Source organism: Loxodonta africana, chromosome 2, assembly GCF_030014295.1.
Source record: "Loxodonta africana isolate mLoxAfr1 chromosome 2, mLoxAfr1.hap2, whole genome shotgun sequence".
NCBI classification, from domain to species: domain Eukaryota; kingdom Metazoa; phylum Chordata; class Mammalia; order Proboscidea; family Elephantidae; genus Loxodonta; species Loxodonta africana.
The window spans coordinates 199,852,006-199,872,357 of NC_087343.1; the positions used below are offsets into that span (position 1 = coordinate 199,852,006).

The window sequence follows — 20,352 nt, forward strand, 5'->3', positions numbered from 1 at the left end:
CTTCTATGACACTGTCCATTTCTGAAATCTTGTTATTTACCTTTTGGATTTCTAATCATTCTTTTTGTATGATTTCTAGTTGTGAATTTATTTAGGCATTTTGTTCCTGTATTATTTTCCTGAGTTCTTCCATTTTTTTGTCTGTACTTTCCATGAATTTGTCTGCATTTTCCACAAATTTGTCTATTTTTTCCTCATTTTTGTCTGCATTTTGCTTTAACTCATGGATAGCTCTGAATATTAGAGATTTGAATTCCCTGTCAGGTAGTTTTAGTGCCTTTTCTTCTACTGGAAAGTCATCTGTTTTGTTTTGGACGCTTACTGGAACCATCCTGTCCTTTTTTTTTTTATGTTTTGATATTGTCTGCTGTCTTCGGGACATTCAGTAGTTAGCTTCTTGATTGTAGATTTGTTTGTTTCATCCTGGTTTTTTGTTTTATTTGTTTATGTCTGAGTAGGCCGGCTGTGTTTTCTTTGTTGTTTGCTCATCTGTAGTTGTGATACTTTTCACCTCATTGTCCAGTTGGGGGGAGGAGAGCAGTCACTCAGCTATGGTGCAGCAGGACAGGTTGAGCTGAAGGAGAGGGGCTGAGATTGGTTGTTTGTGGCACATACTGGGACCAACAGGGCAGGCCAGGAGTCAGTGCTGGGCAGGTTCTGATAGGATGTGCCTGTGCTGCTCAGAGGTGTGATATTCAGTGCATGGTGCAGGTAGGCAGGAAAGAGGTGGGAAGTTGTGATGTATGAAGCTAATATGTGTGTGGGAAAAAGGAGAGAGAAATGAGAGCAAAAAACAAACAAAGGAAAAAAGAAAACAATAAAGAGTGCAAAGGGAGCTTGCCATTGGAGTGGAGAGAGGAGAAACCAAGAAGTAGAGAAAAGGAAAAAGGCAAAAAGAAAATAAATAATTAGATTAAACTTTAAAAGAAAAGAAAAGCCTCCAGGGGTCCCAACAGTGTGGCTGAGAAGATGGGGGAAGTATCCCAGGCTGCCCAGGATAGCCTGGCTAGAGGTGGTAGAGATGTCACACAGCACCAGGTATTTAGGAGACAGGAAAAGAAGGTAAGTATAGACAAACAAGAACTGAGAAATGAAGAAACACAGAAAGGGAAAAAGGAAGAAGAAAGAAAAAAAAAGATATGCCCCCAGGGATCCTGTCTAAGTGGCTGTGCAGATTGGGCGAGTGGCTCCTAAGCTGTGCAGTGCAGCCTGGCTAGAAGGGGCTCCCAAGTGTGAAAAGAGAAAGAAAACAAACAAATAAAACTAAACAGAACAAAGCAAAACAAAACAAGGAGAAAAAAAAGCCCCAGGGATCCCACCAGCACGGTGTCTTGGGCTGGCGAGTGGTTCCCCAGTTGAGTACGGCTTCACAGCCTTTCAAGAAGAAGCAAAGATGGCACATGGAGCCAGGCATTCAGGAGAAAGGTGGGGAGGTGGTGGGAGGCATGGAAGAAACCAAAAGAGACAGAAAGAAGCAGTGCCAACTCAGGGACCTGGCCAGTGTGGGCAAGGTGAATCCAAGCAGTGGAAGCAGTTGCCTCCTGGCCAAAAGACTGCAGCTGGTGGGAAGCAGAGGAGGCTGAAGGAGGAGGAGGAGAAGAGTAGGGGTTAGGAAAACGTATATTGCTTGTTAACAGGTGCTCTGTCTCCTGCTGGGAACTTTTAAGCTGTTTTCCCATACTCCCTATTCGGGATCTGGGATGTGGGTGGGTCTAATAAGTGGGATGGACACTGCACTTCCCAGTCGGCTGAGCAGCCAACCAGGAAGCTTGGAGGTAGAGCAGTGGGGAGAGGATAGTGATGGAATAGTATGTATCGCTGGTTACCGGGTGCTCTGTCTCTTGCTAGGAGCTCCATGAAGCTGCTTTCTCGTGCTCCCTGTCCGCAGATCTCCGACAAGAGTCCAAGATGCCGGATCTGTGCTGCATTACCTGATAAGGAACCTCCACATGTATCTCTCCTTGCTCTCTGTTCTCTGTCAGTTTCTTATTCCAGTCCATGTTTGGCTGAGTTCTTTATCTCTTCATTTGACACTTCAGGTTCCAGGAATGACATTTGTCTCCATTTTACTCAGTTTTTCAGGACTTCGCTGTAGAGGGACAGAATGGTGCTTCTGTCTGTGGTAGTCTTTAGTTCCTGATTTTAAATGACATATCATTATGTATGATGCTTGCCGTAGGCATTTTTAGATACATTTTTTATGAAATTGAGGAGGCTCTGTTTTATTCCTAGATTCATAAGATGTTCTCTTCTATTTCTGGATTCACAAGAGTTTTAATAAATGGATGTTGAAATTTGTTTTATTTATATCTACTGAAAAAAGTTATAAAGTTTTTTATCTTTTAATTCATTATTGTAACGATTATAAAAAAAATGATTATAGTCACATATATTACAATGTTGAACTAATCTTTCATTCCAGGATAACTTAAATTTGATCATGCCTTATTTATTTATTACATACACTTTTGGTTTTAGTTTGAGGAATTTCTTTTTTTTCTTGTGCTTTAGATGAAGGTTTACAGAGCAAATTAGTTTCTCATTAGATGATTAATACACATTGTTCTGTGAAGTTGGTTGCCAGCTCCACAATGTGTCAAACTTGGGCTTCCCGTGATCAGCTTTCCTGTCCCCTCCTGCCTTCTGATCCTTGTCCCTGAGTTGGTGTGCCCGCTTAGTCTCATTTTGTTTCACGGGCCTGTCTAATCTTTGGCTGAACGATGAACCTCAAGAGTGACTTCAGCACTCAGTTAAAAGGGTGTCTGGGTGAGACCGAAAGTACACCGGCCATGTTGAACAAACAAGGGGCCGCGCCAAGGGGCTGAGCCTACCATCTTCAGTAACATAGAGAATTAACTCCCAGCATGGAAGCTATCCCCCTATTAGGCAAAACAGGAACTAACCTCCGCTTTTAGAGTATCTCCTTATTGAGGTATACTTCCAGACTCAGTTAAAGAAAACAAGAGACTGGGGTCTTCTGTCCAGCTAAAACTGGTCTTAGACCAGCTCAGGCCCTCCTGAACTATGCAATACTGATGACCTTGCCCTCAGACATCTAACTGATGTCAGAGACCAAAAAACACACCCTTGTCTATGCCTTGGACATGGACAAAATGCCATCTTGGTGGCCCCCTGTCAGACTGAACAGGCGTAGAAGACTGGATCACCCCAAGAAAGCCCTCTCATATCAAACCAACAGCAAGCTTACCCCATCTTGGGGTGCTCCTGGGGACCCCAGACCCAATTTACCTTATCCATATAAACCCCTTGGGCCATTGTTCTGGGAGACACCTTGGTGACCCGGGTCCCAATGTGCTTTTTACTTGGCCAGCTAAATAAACCTTCTTTCATTTTCATCTACTTTGTGTGTCTTCACAGCCACCCAGCAGACCTTGAAGTGTCAGGTTACATGGGGGCCATACTTTCGGGGTTTCTCCAGTCTCTGTCAGACCAGTAAGTCTGGCTGGGTTTGCAAAATTTCTGGTAAGATTTTTACACTTATATTTTGGCCATTTTTCAAACTTCTCTTGTCTGTTTCTGTATCAAAATTTATGCTAATCTAACAAAATGAGTTTAATATTTTCTATTTTCCTATTTTTAGAAGACTTACTGTGAGTCTGAAATTTTCCATTTTCTTGAATGTTTGGTAGACTTTTGTGTAAAATCTTTTGGTTAGCAGCCATAGCACTTTACCACTGCTCCACCAGGGCTTCCTTTTATGGCAGAGTAATATTTAATTGTATGTGTACCATATTTTGTTTTATCCATTCACCTGTTCATGGATATTTGGATTGTTTCCATCTTTTGACTATTGTGAATAGTACCACAATGAACACTGGTCTACATGTGTCTGTTTGCATTACTGCTTTCAAGTCTCTTGGGTATATACCTAAGAGTAGTATTGCTGAGTCATATGGTAGTGCTATGTTTAGCTTTTTGAGGAAGTTCCAAACCGTTTTCCACATCAGTTGTACCATTTTATAGTGAACGAGCACTCTGATATTGCCTCATCTTCACCAATATTTGTTATTTTCCTTTTTTTCTTTTTAAATCTTAGTCATCCTAATGGGAATGAAATGGTATCTCATTGTGGTTTTGATTTGCTTCTCCTTAACAGCCAATGCCATTAAGCATCTTTTCATGTGCTTGCCGGCCATTCAAATATCCTCTTTGGTGAAATGTCTATTCAAGGTGTTTGCTCATTTTTGATTGGATTGTTCGTTGTTTTCTTGCTAAGCTAAAGGAGTTCTTTTCATATTCTAGATATTAAATCCTTGTCCAACATATGGTTCTTAAATTTTTTTTTTTTGCAGTCTGTAGGTTGTCTCTTTACTTTGTTGATAAAGTCCTTTGATGTACAGAAGTTTTTTATTTTGATGAGATCTCATTTATCTATGTTGTCTTTTGTTGCCTGTGCTTTTGGTGTCATATCTAAGAATCTGTTGTTGCAGACTAGGTCTTGAAGAATTACCCCCTATGTTTTCTTCTAAGGGTTTTATGGTTTTAGGTCATACATTTAGGTCTTTGATCCATTTTTAGTTTTCATATATGGTGTTAGATATGGGTCTATCTCCAATCTTTTGCATATGGAAAACCAGTTGCCTCAGCACCATTTATTAAAGAGACTATTCTTTATCCATTTGATGGATTTAGCACCCTTGTCAAAGATTAATGTACCATAGCTATGTGAGCTTAACTCAGATTCTATTCTATTGGTGTATATGTCTATCATTATACAAGTACCAGTTTTGATTACAGTAACCTTATAAGATATTTTGAGATCAGGAAGTCAGAGTCCCTCTACTGTTTTTTTTATAAAATTGACTTTGAGAATTCAGGATCCTTTGCAGTTCCATAAAAATTTGAGGATTGGCTTTTCCAACTCTGCAGAGAAGGTTTTTGAAATTTTGATGTGGACTGCACTGAATTTATAGATTTCTTTCATTACTATTGACATCTTGAGAATATGAAGTCTTCCAATCCATAAGCATGGAATGTTCTATTTAATTTAGGTAATCTTTATTTTTTTTTTTAGCAGTGTTTTATAGTTTTCTGTTTACAGGTCTTTCATCTCTCTGGTTGAATTAATACCTAGATATTTTATTCTTTTAGATACTATTGTAAATTGAATTGTTTCCTTAACTTCCTTTTCAGATTGCTCACTGTTGGTGTATTAAAATCCCACTGATTTTCATGTGTTGACCTTGAATCCTGCTACTTTACTGATTTCATTTATTAGCTCCAACAATTTTCTTATGGATTCTTTGGGGTCTTCTATATATAGGATTGTGTCATCTGCAAAAAGTAATAATTTTCTTTCTTCCTTACTGTCATGGATTGAGTTGTGCCCCCTCCCAAAAACATGTATCAATTTGCCTAGGACATGATTCCCAGAATTGTGTGATTGTCTACCATTTTATCACCTGATGTGATTTTCCTATGTACTGGAAATCCTATCCCTATGATGTTAATGAGATAGGGTTAGTGGCAGTTATGTTAATGAGGCAGGACTCAATCTACAAGATTAGACTGTGTCTTAAGCCAATCTCTTTTGAGATATAAAAGAGAGAAGCGAGCAGAGAGGCATGGGAACCTCATACCACCAAGAAACAAGAGCCAGGAGAATAGCCCACCATTTGGACCTGGGATCCCTGAGCTGAGAAGCTCCTCAGCCAGGGGAAGATTGATGACAAATACCTTCCTCCAGAGCCAACCGAAACAGAAAGGCTTACCCTGAGCTGATGCCTTGAATTTGGACTTGTAGCCTACTAGACTGTGAAGGAATGAATTCATACATACACACAATGGAATACTATGCAATGATAAACAACAATGAAGAACCTGAAAAACATCTCACAACGTAAATGAATCTGGAGGGCATTATGCTGAGTGAAATAATAAAATCACAAAAAGACAAACACTGTATGAGACCACTATCATAAAAATTCATAAAAAGGTTTATTCACAGAAAGAAACAATCTTTGATGATTACAAGGGAGGGGAGTGGCAGGGAGGGAAAAACACTAAGTAGACAATAGATAAGTGGTAACTTTGGTGAAGGGTAAGACAGTAACAATTCTGGGAAGCCAACACAATTTGACCAGGGCAAAATCATAGAAATTCTGCAGGCCCATCCAAACTCTCCTGAGGGACCAAGGTACTGGGCTGAGGGCTGGAGACCATGGTCTTGGGGGACATCCAGCTCAATTGGCATAACATAGTTTATAAAGAAAATGTACTACATCTTACTTTGGTGATTAGCGTCTGAAGTCTTAAAAGCACGTGAGCAGCCATCTAAGATGCTCCACTGGTCCCATCCTGTCTGGAGCAAGGGAGAATGAAGAAAACCAAAGACACAGGGAAATATTAGTCCAAAGGACTAATGGACCACAACTACCACAGCCTCTACCAGACTGAGTCCAGCACAATTAGATTGTGCCCAGCTACCACCACTGACTGCTCTGACAGGGATACAATAGAGGGTCCTGGACAGAGCTGGAGAAAAATGTAAAATAAAATTCTAACTCACAAAAAAAGACCAGACTTACTGGTGTGACAGAGACTGGAGAAACCCAAGAGCATGGCCCCCAGACACCCTTTTAACTCAGTACCAAAGTCACTCCTGAGGTTCACCCTTCAGCCAAATATTAGATAGCTCATAAAACAAAGTGATACTAAAGGGGCACCCCAGCCCAGGGGCAAGGACAAGAAAGCAGGTGGGGACAGGAAAGCTGGTAACAGGGAACCCAAAGTCAAGAAGGGGAGAGTGTTGACAAGTTGTGGGGTTGGCAACCAATGTCACAAAACAATATGTGTATTAATTGTTAATGAGAAGCTAATTAGCTCTGTAAACCGTCATCTAAAATACAATAAATAAAATAAGTGAAACCAGAAGTTGGTTTTTTGAGATCAATAAAATCAGCAAACATTCAGCTAAACCGACAAAAAGAGAGAGAAGATGCAAATATCTAAAATCAGAAACAATTGTGGGGACATTACAACCAACACTACACAAATAGAAAGGATCATAAGAGAATACTGTGAACAATTGCATGCCAAAAAATTAGATCATTTAGATGAAATGGACAAATTCCAAAAACAGATGAACTCCTTACACTGAGTCAAGAAGAAGTGAAAGATCTCAACAAACCCACAAAAAAGGAAGAGGTTAAATCAGTAATCAGAAACCTCCCAACAAAGAAATGTCATGGACCAGATGGCTTCATTGGGGAATTCTACAAAACATTTATGGAACAAGTGACTTCGGTCTTTCTTAAACTTTTCCTAAAAAGTGGAAGAGAGAGTATTTCCTAACTTATTCTATGAGGCTACCATTACCCTGATACCAAAGCCAGACAAAGACACTACAAGAAAAGAAGAGACCAACATCCCTAATGAACGTAGATACAAAAATACCTAACAAAATGCAAAAACTTATCAAAAGGACTACATACCATGATCAAATGGGATTTATCTCAAGAATGCAAGCATGGTTCAACATTTAAAAATCAACCAATGTAAGATACCATATCAATAAAAAAAATAGAACAAAGGAAAAAAAAAACTACAAGATCAACTCAATTGATGAAATCTATAGATTCTTTTTTTTTTTTATAGATTCAACACAATGCCCCTCAAAATTCTAACAGCCTTCTTTGCAGAAATGGAAAAGCCAATCATCAAATTTATGAGAGCCCAAATAACCAAAGCAACCTTGAAAAAGAAGAAGAGAGTAGGAGGACTATACTTCCTGATCTCAAAACACATTATAAAGCTACAAGAATCAAAACAGTCTGGTGTTGGTATAAACATATAGACCAATGAAATAGAATTGAGATTCCAGGAGCAAAACCATACATCTATGGTCAATTGATCTTTGGCAAGGATGCTAAATCCATCCAATGGGCGAAAGAATGGCCTTTTTAATAAATGGTGCTGGGACAACTGGATTTCCACAAACAAAAGAATGAATCTGAACCCATACATCACATCATATATGAAAACTAACTCAAAATGGATCAAAGACCTAAATTTAAGGCCTAACGCCATAAAACTCTTAGAAGAAAATATAGGGGTAATAATTCAGAATGCAGCGGCAATGGATTCTTTGATATGACGCTGAAAGCATAAGCAACAACAGAAAAAATAGAAAGTGTGACCTCAACAAAATTAAAAATTTTGTGCATTCAAGGACTTTATCAACAAAGTGAAAAGGCAGCCTATAGATTGGACAAAAATATTTTGGGGATTAGAATTTAATATCTAGATTATATAAAGAACTCCTGGAGGTGGGGCCAAGATGGTGGAGTAGTCAGATGCTTTCAGTGGTCCCTTTTACAACAAAGACCCCAAAAAAACAAGTGAATCAGTTATGTATGTGACAAGCTAGGAACCCTGAACATCAAAGGCAAAGTTAAGAAACCTGACTGAGTGACAGGGGGAGGGAGAGACAGTGCAGAAGCAGCAAGGAGCTGCTGGACCTCATTTGGCAGGAACCGGCACCCCTCAGCCCCAATTCCCTGTAGCAACCGCAGGGGGGCTGGCAGTAGCATTCAGAATGCTGTTACTTCAGAGAAAGAACGCAAGCGAGGTAGCGCAGCCCTGATCCCCTGGCGTGACTGCGGTGGGGCTGGCGGTGGAGTTCAGGATGAGGCTGCTTCAGTGAAAGAAGGAAAGAGAAGTGGCGCAGCCCCAATTCCTTCGCATAACTGTGGCGGGGCGGAGCTAGTGCACAGAATCTACCCATGCCTCGGGAATCGGCAAAAAAAAAACAGCGCTCTCAGCGCAAGATAACGGATTTCATATAATTTACCGTGCAGATCTAATAGCTCCTCCTTTTGAAAGAACTCTCTCCCATCTATCTGACCCCTCCTCCCTCTGCCCCAGCCAGCTTCAGTTGATTTCCCTCGGCCTGAGATAGGCTCTGCTGCTCTCCCTGAGCCATTCTCCTAGCCTTGGAGAAGGAATAAATTAACAAACAGGCGGAAAAATAAACTGCTGGCTCCCCTAATCTGAAAACTTAGAGCAGAAGCTGCTCCTGTCCAGGCAGAAGCAGTCCACAGACTTGGAGTGTCTTTCACCCCTGCATGGACCCAGGCGGCCCCATTTCAGCAGCTAGGGTCTTGCTGTTATATTGCAAGGGTGAATGTACTTGAAGTCTGACTGTAACTGTTTCAGCTGAGCAGTGGAGAGGTGGGGTTTTGACATCTGACATCTGATACCTATCCACATCAGGGGCCTGAGGAGTGGTGACTCCACCCACGCCACCTAGCGACCTGCGACAGGCGTCCAAGGATAAATGCTGCCTCCCAGTTTCTACAGTTAAAAGCATTGGGTGCATATGGTATGGCTGCAGAGCCCACCCACCAGTGCACTCTAGAGAACAGGGACATGGCTTCCTCACAGATACTCGGGGGAAGGTTTTCAGCCCCCTGCCTTCCTCAGAGTATGATACCCTTCTGCAACAAGAAACCTGTGCATACACCAATCACCACTGCTCCTCTAAGATTGTAGGTGAGGGCCTGTATCACATACTAGGTCACCAACTACCTGGACACCTGAGCTGAATCTAGGCCAGTGAATGGGCTCCTAGGCTCATACACCTGATAACAGCTCTAGCCATCTAGTGACAGTACGTTAGTGCTTCAAAGGCTCCAATAATCAAGTTAGCTCACTCTAGTAGCCTATTTGGGTATATCAAAACAAAACAAAGCAAGAAGCTAGGACACAGTGAGCAAACATAAGATAAATTAATACAATAACTTATAGATGGCTCATAGAAAACAGCTGATATCAAATCATACAAAGAAGCAGACCAAACAGATAAATGAAAAGTCACCTACAAAGGAGAGTCAATAAGAATAACCTTGACTACTCGGCAGAAACCATGCAGTCAAGAAGGCAATGGGGTGACATATATAAAGCATTGAAGGAAAAAAATTCCCAGCCAAGAATCATGCGTCCAGCAAAACTGCCTCTCAAATATAAAGGCAAAAATAGGACATTTCCAGATAAAAAGAATTTTAGGGAATTTGCAAAAACAAAACCAAAACTACAAGAAATACTAAAGGGAACTCTCTGGTTAGAAAATCAATAATATCAGATATAGACCCAATACTAGAACACAGGACAGAGCAAACAGATGTCAACTCAGGGAAATCACAAAAATAAATCAAGATAAAAAAATGCTCAAAACGGGAAGACAGTGATGTCATTATATAAAAGATGACAACATTAAATCAATAAAGAGGGACTAAATAAAGTAGTCATAGATCTTTCACATGGAGAGAAAGTCAAGGTGATATGGGGAGATAAAAGTTTGGTTCAAACTTAGAAAAATAGGGGTAAATAATAAGGTAACCAAAAGGAGTCTAACAATACTACACAACAAAATAAAATACAAGAAAAACATAAAGACTCAGCAAAAACAAAGTCAACAACAATGAAAAAGAGGACAACACAATTTGCGAAGAAAAACTAATCAGCACAAAAAAATTAAAGGGAAAAAAGAAACTGTCAACAACACACAAAAAAGGACATCAAAATGACAACATTAAACTCATACATATCCATAATCACACTGAATATAAATGGAATACAGGCACCTATAAAAAGACAGAGAGTTGCAGAATGGATTTTAAAAAGCCATGATCCATCTATATGCTGCCTACTAGAGAAACACCTTACACTTAAATACACAAACAAACTAAAACTCAAAGGATGGAAAAAATATACCAAGCAAACAATCAAAAAAGAGCTGCAGTGGCAATACTAATTTCTGACAAAACAGACATCAAAGTTAAATCCACCACGAAGGATAAGGAAGGACACTATATAATGATTAAAGTGACAATATACCAGCAGGATATTACAATATTAAATATTTATGCACCCCAATGACAGGGCTTCAAAATACATAAAACATACTCTAACAGCACTGAAAAGTGAAATAGACAGCTCCACAATAGTAGTAGGAGACTTCAACACACCACCTTCAGTGAAGGACAGAACATCCAGTAAGAAGCTCAATAAAGACAGGGAAGATCTAAATGCCACAATCAACCAACTTGGTCTCACAGATATATACAAAACAGTCCACCCAACAGCAGACAAGTATATTTTCTTTTCCAACGCACATGGAATATTCTCTAGAATAGACCATGTATTAGGCCATAAAGCAAGCCTTAACAGAATCCAAAACATCAAAATATTACAAAGTATCTTCTCTGACCATAAAGCCAAAAAACTAGAAATGAATAACGGAAAAAACAGGGAAAAGAAATCAAACACAGAGAAACTGAACAACACTTTGCTCAAAGACTATTGGATTATAGAAGAAATTAAGGACAGAATAAAGAAATTCGAAGAATCCAATAAGCATGAAAATGCTTCCTATCACAACCTTTGGGACACAGCAAAAACAATGCTCAGAGGTCAATTTATAGCAATAAATATACGCATACATAAAGAAGAAAGAGCCAAGATCAGAGAACTGTCCCTACAACTTGAACAAATAGAAAGCGAGCAACAAAAGAATCCATCAGGCACCAGAAGAAAACAAACAATAAAAATTAGAGCAGAATGAAATGCATTAGAGAACAGAAAAACAATTGAAAGAATTAACAAAGCCAAAAGCTGGTTTTTTGAAAAAATTAACAAAATTGATAAACCATTGGCCAGACTGACTAAAGAAATACAGGAAAGGAAACAAATAACCCGAATAAGAAATGAGATGGGCCACATCACAACAGACCCAACTGAAATTAAAAGAATTAGAGTACTATGAAAAATTGCACTCTAACAAATTTGAAAACCTAGAGGAAATGGGAAAATTTCTAGAAACACACTACCTACCTGAGCTAACACAAACAGAGGTAGAACAACTAAGTAAACCCATAACAAAAGAGATTGAAAAGGCAATTTAAAAACTCCCAACAAAAATAAGCCCTGGCCCAGATGGCTTCACTGGAGAATTCTACCAAACTTTCAGAGAAAAGTTAACACCACTGCTACTCAACGTATTTCAGAGTATAGAAAAGGATGGGATACCCCCAAACTCATTCTATGAAGCCAGCATAACCCCAATATCAAAATTAGGTAAAGACAGCACAAAAAAAGAAAATTACACGCCAATATTCCTCATGAACTTAGACACAAAAGTCCTCAACAAAATTATAGCCAACAGAATTCAGCACCACGTCAAAAAAATAATTCACCACAACCAAGTGGGTTTCATGCCAGATATGCAGGGATGGTTCAATGTTAGAAAAACAATCAATGCAAACCATGACATTAATAAAATAAAACACAAGAACCACATGATCTTATCAGTTGATGCAGAAAAGACATTTGACTAAGTCCAACACCCATTTATGATTAAAACTCTCAACAAAATAGGAATAGAAGGGAAATTCCTCAGCATAATAAAGGGATTTATACAAAGTGACGGCAGTGGGTTAGTGGGTATACAAAGCCAAAAGCCAACATTATCCTAAATGGAGAGAGGCTGAAAGCATTCCCCTTAAGAATGGGAACCAGACAAGGATGTCTTTTATCATCACTCTTATTCAACATTGTACTGGAGGTCCTAGCCAGAGCTATTAGGCTAGATAAAGAAATAAAGGGCATCCAAATTGGCAAAGAAGAAGTAAAGGTATCTCTACTTGTGGATGACATAATCTTATACACAGAAAACCCTAAAGAATCCTCAAGAAAACTACTGAAACTAATAGCAGTGTTTAGCAGAGTATCAGGATACAAGGTAAACATACATAAATCACTTGGATTCCTCTACACCAACAGAGAGAATGCCGAAGAGGAAATCACCAATAAATACCATTTACGATAGCTGCCAAGAAGATAAAACACTCAGAAATAAATCCAACCAGAGACATAAAAGACCTATACAAAGAAAACTACAGACACTACTGCAAGAAACCAAAAGAGACCTACATAAGTGGAAAAACATACCTTGCTCATGGATAGGAAGACTCAACATAGTAAAAATGTTTATTCTACCCAAAGAGATCTATACACATAATGCAATCCCAATCCAAATACCAGTGACATTTTTTAATGAGATGGAGAAACAAATCACCAACTTCATATTGAAGGGAAAAAGGCCCCAGATAAGTAAAGCATTACTGAAAAAGAAGAACAAAGTGGGAGGCCTCACTCTACCTGATTTTAGAACCTATTATGCTGCCACAGTAGTCAAAACAGCCTGGTACTGGTACAATGGATACGTAGAATAATGGAACAGGATTGAGAATCCAGACATAAATTTATCCACATATGAGCAGCTGATATTTGACAAAGGCCCAAATTCAGTTCAATGGGGAAAAGACAGTCTGTTTAACAAATGGTGCTGGCATAACTGGATATCCATCTGCAAAAAAAAAGAAAGAAAGAAGATCCATACCTCACACCATGCACAAAAACTAACTCAAAATGGATCAAAGACCTAAATATAAAATCTAAAAGGATAAAGATCATGGAAGAAAAAATAAGGACAACACTAGGAGCCCTAATACATGGCATAAACAGTATATAAAACATTACTAATAATGTGCAAAAAAAGAGAAACTAGATAACTGGGAGCTTACTAAAAAGCAAACACCTATGCTCATCCAAAGACTTCACCAAAAGAGCAAAAGGATTACCTACAGACTGGGAAAAATTTTTAGCTATGACATTTCCGATCAGCAACAGATTTCTAAAATCTACACGATACTGCAAAAACTGAACAACAAAAAGACAAATAGCCCAACTTAAAAATGGGCAAAGGAGATGAACAGGCACTTCACCAAAGAGGACATTCAGGTGGCAAACAAATACATGAGGAAATGTTCAGGATCATTAGCCATTAGAGAAACACAAATCAAAACTACAATGAGATACCATCTCACCCCAAGAAGGCTGGCACTATCCAAAACGCACAAAATAATAAATGTTGGAGAAGTTGTGGAGAGACTGGAACACTTATACACTGCTGGTGAGAATATAACATGATACAACCACTTTGGAAATCAATTTGGCCCAAATAAAAAATTGACCCAAATAAAAAATTGGCATGGAACCTAAATAGTTATCTCACCAAAGAAGAAATACAAATGACCAATAAGCACATGAAAAGATGCTCACAATCATTAGCCATTAGGGAAATGCAAAATCACAATGAGATACCACTTCACATACACTAAGATGGCTATGTGATGCTATGATTAGAAAACAAAAAACAACAGGCTTGGAGAGAATATGGAGAAATTGGAACTCTCATCCATTGTTGGTCAGATTGTAAAATGGTACAGCTGCTGTGGAAATCAGTTTGGGGGTTTCTCAACAACTTAAACATAGAATTACCACATGATTGAGCAATTCCACCTCTAGTTAGTGAATGTCCCTCTCCCTCCCTCCCCACCCTCATAACCATCAAAGAATATTTTCTTCTGTGTTTAAACCTTATCTAGAGTTCTTATTGTAGAGATCTCATACAATATTTGCCCTTTTGCAACTGACTAATTTGACTCAGCATAATACCTTCTAGATTCCTCCATGTTATGAGATGTTTCACAGATTCATTGTTTTTTTTTATTATTATTATTCCATTGTGTGACTATAACAAAAAAACTATACCATAGCTTATTTATCTATTCATCCATTGTTGGGCACCTTGGTTGCTTCCATCTTTTTGCTATTGTAAACAGTGCTGAAATGAACATGAGTGTGCATAGATCTGTTCATGTGAAGGCCCTTATTTCTCTAGGATATATTCCAAGGATTGTATGATAGTTCTATTTCATTTATTTCTGCTCTGATCTTTCTTATTTCCTTTCTTCTGGTGGCGGTGGGCTTCTTTTGCTGCTCTCTATTTGTTCAAATTGTATAGCCAATGTTTTGATTTTTGTCCCTTCTTTTTTGATGTGCGCATCTAATAAATTGACCTCTGAGCACTGCCTTTGCTGTGTCCCAAAGGTTTTGGTAAGATGTGTTTCCATTCTCATTTGATTCTAAGAATTTTTTTTATTCCATCTCTAATCTCTTCTATTACCCAGCAGTTTTTAAGCAGGGTGTTATTCAGTTTCCATGTAACCGATTTTTTTTTCCCTTGCTCTTCCTGTTAATTTCTACTTTGACGGCATTGTGGTTAGAGAAGATACTTTCTATTATCTCAGCGTTTTGGATTTTGTTGAGGGTTTCTCTGTGGCCTAAGATGTGGTCTATTCTAGAGAACGTTCCATGTGCATTGAAAAAGAATGTGTACTTTGCAGCTGTTGGGTGGAGTGTTCTATATATGTCTATGAAGTCAAGTTGGCTGATTGTGCCCTTTAGCTCTTCTGTATCTTTGTTGAGTTTCTTCCTGGTTGTTCCGTCCTTTACTGAGAATGTTGTGTTGAAGTCTCCTATTATTGTGGAGCTGTCAGTTTCTTTTTTCAGCACTGTTGGAGTTTGTTTTATGTATTTTGGAGTCCTGTCACTGGGTGCATAGATGTTTATTATGGTTAAGTCTTCATGATGGATTGCCCCTTTAATCATTATATAGTGTCCTCCTTTGTCTTTTATGGTGGATTTTGTTTTAAAGTGTATTTTATCTGAGATTAGTATTGCCACTCCTGCTCTTTTTCAGCAGTTATTTGCTTGATATATTTTTTTCTCATCCTTGCATTTTTGATAAATTTACACCTTTGTGCCTAAGGTGTGTCTCTTGTAGACAGAATATTGATGGTTCCTTTTTTTTAATCCATTCTGTCACTCTTTGTCTCTTTATGGGTGCATTTAGGCCATTTACATTCAGTGTATTATTGATAGGTGTGAGTTTATTGGTGTCATTTTGTAGTGCCCCATTTTTTTTTTTTTTGTGGTGCTAACATTTTCTTTGTTCCTCTTACTCTCCTGTGCTGAGTTCCTTTTGTTTGTGGACTTCTTTTTCTTTTGTTTTTGTAGGGTTTTTTTTTTTTTTTTTTTGAGATTTTATGTTTTTCTACTTTATTTTGATGAGTAGGTTTGTTAACTTTCTTTGTGGTTACCCTTGGCACTAAAACTACATGATAGGTAGATACCTTTGTCTTCCTAGGTTTGAACCAGCCTATTATTACTTGGTATCACCTTGTCTTCCTCTCCATTAGAAAGTTCTATACCTACACCATTTATTCCCTCTTTTATTGTTTTGACATTGTTGTCATTTACAGATTAACCTCTCTGGCTCCCTGTTGCAATTCTTTTGGTTTTGGATAGTCCTTGAGAGTTCATTTCCTACATTGGTATCTGGCTGGTACAATCTTGCACCCTGCATTCAGGCTGTGGTCTGATGTCATTTGTAAGTTTGGTTTGGTTTTTACATATCCCCTTAATTTCTGTTTGCCTGGAAATGTCCTAATTTCAACATCATATTTGAATGAGAGTTTTGCAAGATATATTATTCTTGGCTGACAATTTTTTTCTTTCAAGGTTTTATATACGTCATCCCATTGCCTTCTTGCCTGCATGGTTTCTGCCAAATAATCAGAGTTTAACCTTATTGTTTCTCCTTTGTATGTGACTTTTTGTTTTTCTCATGCTGCTCTCAGGATTTTTTCTCTCTTTAGTTTTAGCGAGTGGTGATTTTCTTTTGGGGTCTATCCTATATGGGGTTCATTGAGCTTCTTGGATGGTCAGCTTTTCATCTTCCATGATATTAGAGAAGTTTTCTGTCAGCAATTCTTCAGTGATCCTCTCTGCGTTTTCCATTTTCTCTGCCTGTCCTGGAACTCCAATCACTTGCAAATTTTTGCTTTTGATTGTATCCCACATAATTCTCAGGGTTTCTTCATTTTTATTTGTTCTTTTTTCTGATTTTTCCTCAAAAAGAGTTGTATCCAAGTGTTTGTCTTCAATTTCACTGACCCTCTCTTCCATCATTTCAAACCTGCTCCTCAGCCCTTCTATGACACTGTCCATTTCTGAAATCTTGTTGTTTATCTTTTGAATTTCTAATTGTTTTATTTGTTTGATTTCTAGTTGTGAATTTATTTTGGAATTTTGTTCCTGTATTATTTTCCTAAATTCTTCCTTTTTTTTTTTTGTCTGTATTTTCCATGAATTTTCTTGCCTTTTCCATGAATTAGTCTATTTTTTCCTCATTTTTATCTGCATTTTGCTTCAACTCTTGGATAGCTCTGAATGCTAGAGATTTGAATTCCCTGTCAGGTAGTTCCAGTGCCTTTTCTTCCACTGGAAACTCATCTGGTGCTTTATTTTGGACACCTACTAGAATCATCTTGTCCTTTTTTTTGTGTTTTGATATTTTCTGTTGTCTTCAGGACATTCAGTAGTTAATTTCTTTGTTTACTGATTATACATGTTTGTTCCATCCTGCTTTTTTGTTTTATTTGTGTACGTCTGAGCAGGCGGGCTGTGTATTCTTTGTTGTTTACTCATCTGTGGTCCTGATACTTTTCACCTCCTTGTCCAATGGACAGGGCCAGTCACTCAGCTATGTAGCAGCAGGGCAGGTCCAGCTGAAGGGGAAGGGCTGGGATGGATTGTTTGTGGCACGTACTAGGGCTAACAGCATGGGCCATGAATCAGTGCTGGGCAGGTTCTGGTAGGCCGTGCCTGTGCTGTTTGCAGGTGTGATGTTCAGTGTGCAGTGCAGGTAGGCAGGAGGGGGGGGGATTGTGATGTGTAGAGCTAATACTGGTATGGGAAAGAGGAGAGAGAAGCAGGAACCACAATCAAACAAACAAATAAAAAAGAGTGCTAAGGCAGCTTGCTACTGGAGTGGAGAGATGAAAAACCAAGAAATGGAGAAAAACAAAAGGAAAAAGAGAAAAAAGAAAAAAAAACTAGATAAAAAGTTAGAAGAAAAAGAAAGAAAGAAAGAAAAGAAGAGACCCCAGGGGTCCCACCAGTGTGGCTGCAAAAAAATGGGAAATGGCTCCCAGGCCGTGTAATATAGCCTGGCTAGAGGGGGTATAGATGTCACACAGTGCCAGGTATTCAGGAGACAGGAAAAGAAGGTAAGTATAGAGAGATAAGAACTGAGAAGTGAAGAGAGACAGAAAGGAAAAAAGAGAAAAAAAATTAGAAATAAAAAAATGACCCTAAGGATCCCACCTATGTGGCTGCGCAGAATGAGAGACTGGCTCCTAAACACAGTTCAGCCCATCTAGAAGGGGCTCCCAAGCCATGAAAAGAAAAAGATAAACAGAATAAAGCACAACAAAACAAAACAAAGGGGGAAAAAAGCATACATTACTGGTTATCAAGTGCTCTGTCTCCTGCTGAGAACTTTGTGAAGCTGCTTTCCTGTACTCCCTGTCCACTGATCTCTGATGTAGATGGGTCAAATCCAAGTGGCATGGATGCTGTACTTCCCAGCTGACCGAGCCACCTCTGCCAGTCAGGAAGCACAAAGGTAGAGCAGTGGGGAGAGGCTGGGAGTGGGAAAGTATGTATCGCTGGTTACTGGGTGCTCTGTCTCCTGCTGGGAGTTCCGTGAAGCTGCTCTCCCATGCTCCCTGTCTGCCTATCTCTAGCAGGAGTCCAAGATGTTGAATCCGTGCTGCTTTAGCTGATAGGGGACCTCCACATATATCTCCCCTCATTCTCTGTCAGTTTTATTCCATTCGGTCCTTGGCTGAGTTGTTGTTCTCTTAATTTGATACTTCAGGTTCCAGGACTGATGTTTTTCTCTGTTTTGCTTAGTTTTTCAGGTCTTTGCTATGGAAGGACAGCGTGGTGCTTCTGCCTATGGCGCCATGTTGGCCAGAAGTCAAAACGTATGTGTTTTATTTACATATATTAAGATAAGTTTAAAGTTTATCTCATTTAATTCATTAAGGTAATAATTACATCAATAAATATTCCAAAATTGAACTAACTTTTCATTCCAGGATACGTTAAATCCTGTCATGATTCATTATGTTTTTTACACACTTTTGGTTTGGGATTGCAAAATTTCTGATAGAACTATCACATTTATATTTCTGAGTAAAGTTGACTAATACTTTTCCTTTTTACAACTGTCCTGCTCTATTTTGGTATCAAAATTATGTTAACCTAACAAAATGAATAAATATTTCATATTTTTCTATTTTCTGGAACATTTGCTATAAGATTGAAACTTTCTGTTTTTCTAAATGTTTGGTAGGATTTACATGTAAAATACTATGGCCCTGATGTCTTCCTTGTGGGAAGACTTTTAAATACTGATTTGGTTTATTTTGTGCTGATAGAACTAGACAGATGATCTATTTTTCCTTGAGTCAGATATTGCATTTTATATTTTTTCTGGGTAAGTTTTATTTCATCACTCTTAAATATAATAGCACAAAGTTATTCAAAACAGTTTGTCTATTATATCTCTTCATCTTTAGTTCTGTCCCCTTCTGATTTCCAATACTATCTAATTATGCCATCTTTCTTTTATTCTTGGTTGATGTTGCCAGAAGTTTATCTATTACAATAGTATTTTGAACATCTACCTTTAACTTTGCTTATCTGCAATATTTGTCTTTTTATTTCTGTAAATTCCTCTTTTTATGATTTACATCCTCCTGTTCTTTTTCAGTTTATCCTGAAGTAAATATGGAAGCCTAGTAGATAAATTTTCAGCTTTTTCATTTTTAATGTGAATGTTTAAGAATACAATTTTATACTCAGAAAACTACATTAGCTCTATTTCACACAAAATATATTGTGATTTCATTATCATTCAGTTATAAGAATTTTCTAATTACCAGTATGACTTTTTCAGTGACCTCTCAGTTATTTTAGAAGTGTATTTTTAAATTTTTCAAATATATATAAATTTTAAATTATCTTTTATTATTGTTATTTAACTTAATTATATTGTGATAACAGACCACTATCTGTAGATGTCAATTCCTTTAACTTTTCTGAACACCATTTTATGTGCTTGTACCTGGTAAAAGTTAGTAAACATTCTGTGTGTTCACAGTAATATTTTTTGTGTGATGTCTTCTAAGGATGTCTATTATATCATGATTGTTAATTTGCAGTTCAAACATACTATAGTCTTATTAATTTTGTCTGCTTATTTAGCCAGTTCTGGAACTCACAGTATGCTAATTTTACCTTATAGTTCGTCAGTATTTGCATTCTGTATGTTAAAGTTATAAGATGCATACCAAACCCCTTGCTGTGGAGTCAGTTGCTACTCAAAGCAACCCTATAGGACAGACTAGAAGTGTCCCATAGGGTTTCCAAGGCTGTGAATCTTTATGGAAGCAGACTGCCACATCTTTCCCCTGTGGAACGGCTGGTGGGTTCCCATCGCTGACCTCCTGATTAGCAGCCAAGCACTTAACCGCTTGGCCACCAGGGCTGCTTATAAGAGTCCCCCATGTATAT

The 20,352-nt window shown here is 38.3% G+C and overlaps 1 protein-coding gene across 1 annotated transcript in view; it reads right to left on the reverse strand.

Annotated features, from left to right (window-relative positions):
* The window catches only part of LOC104846286 (butyrophilin-like protein 8), a 34,593-nt gene that overhangs the window by 7,833 nt on the left and 6,408 nt on the right, over positions 1-20,352 (reverse strand). The gene's annotated exons all lie outside the window — the stretch shown is intronic.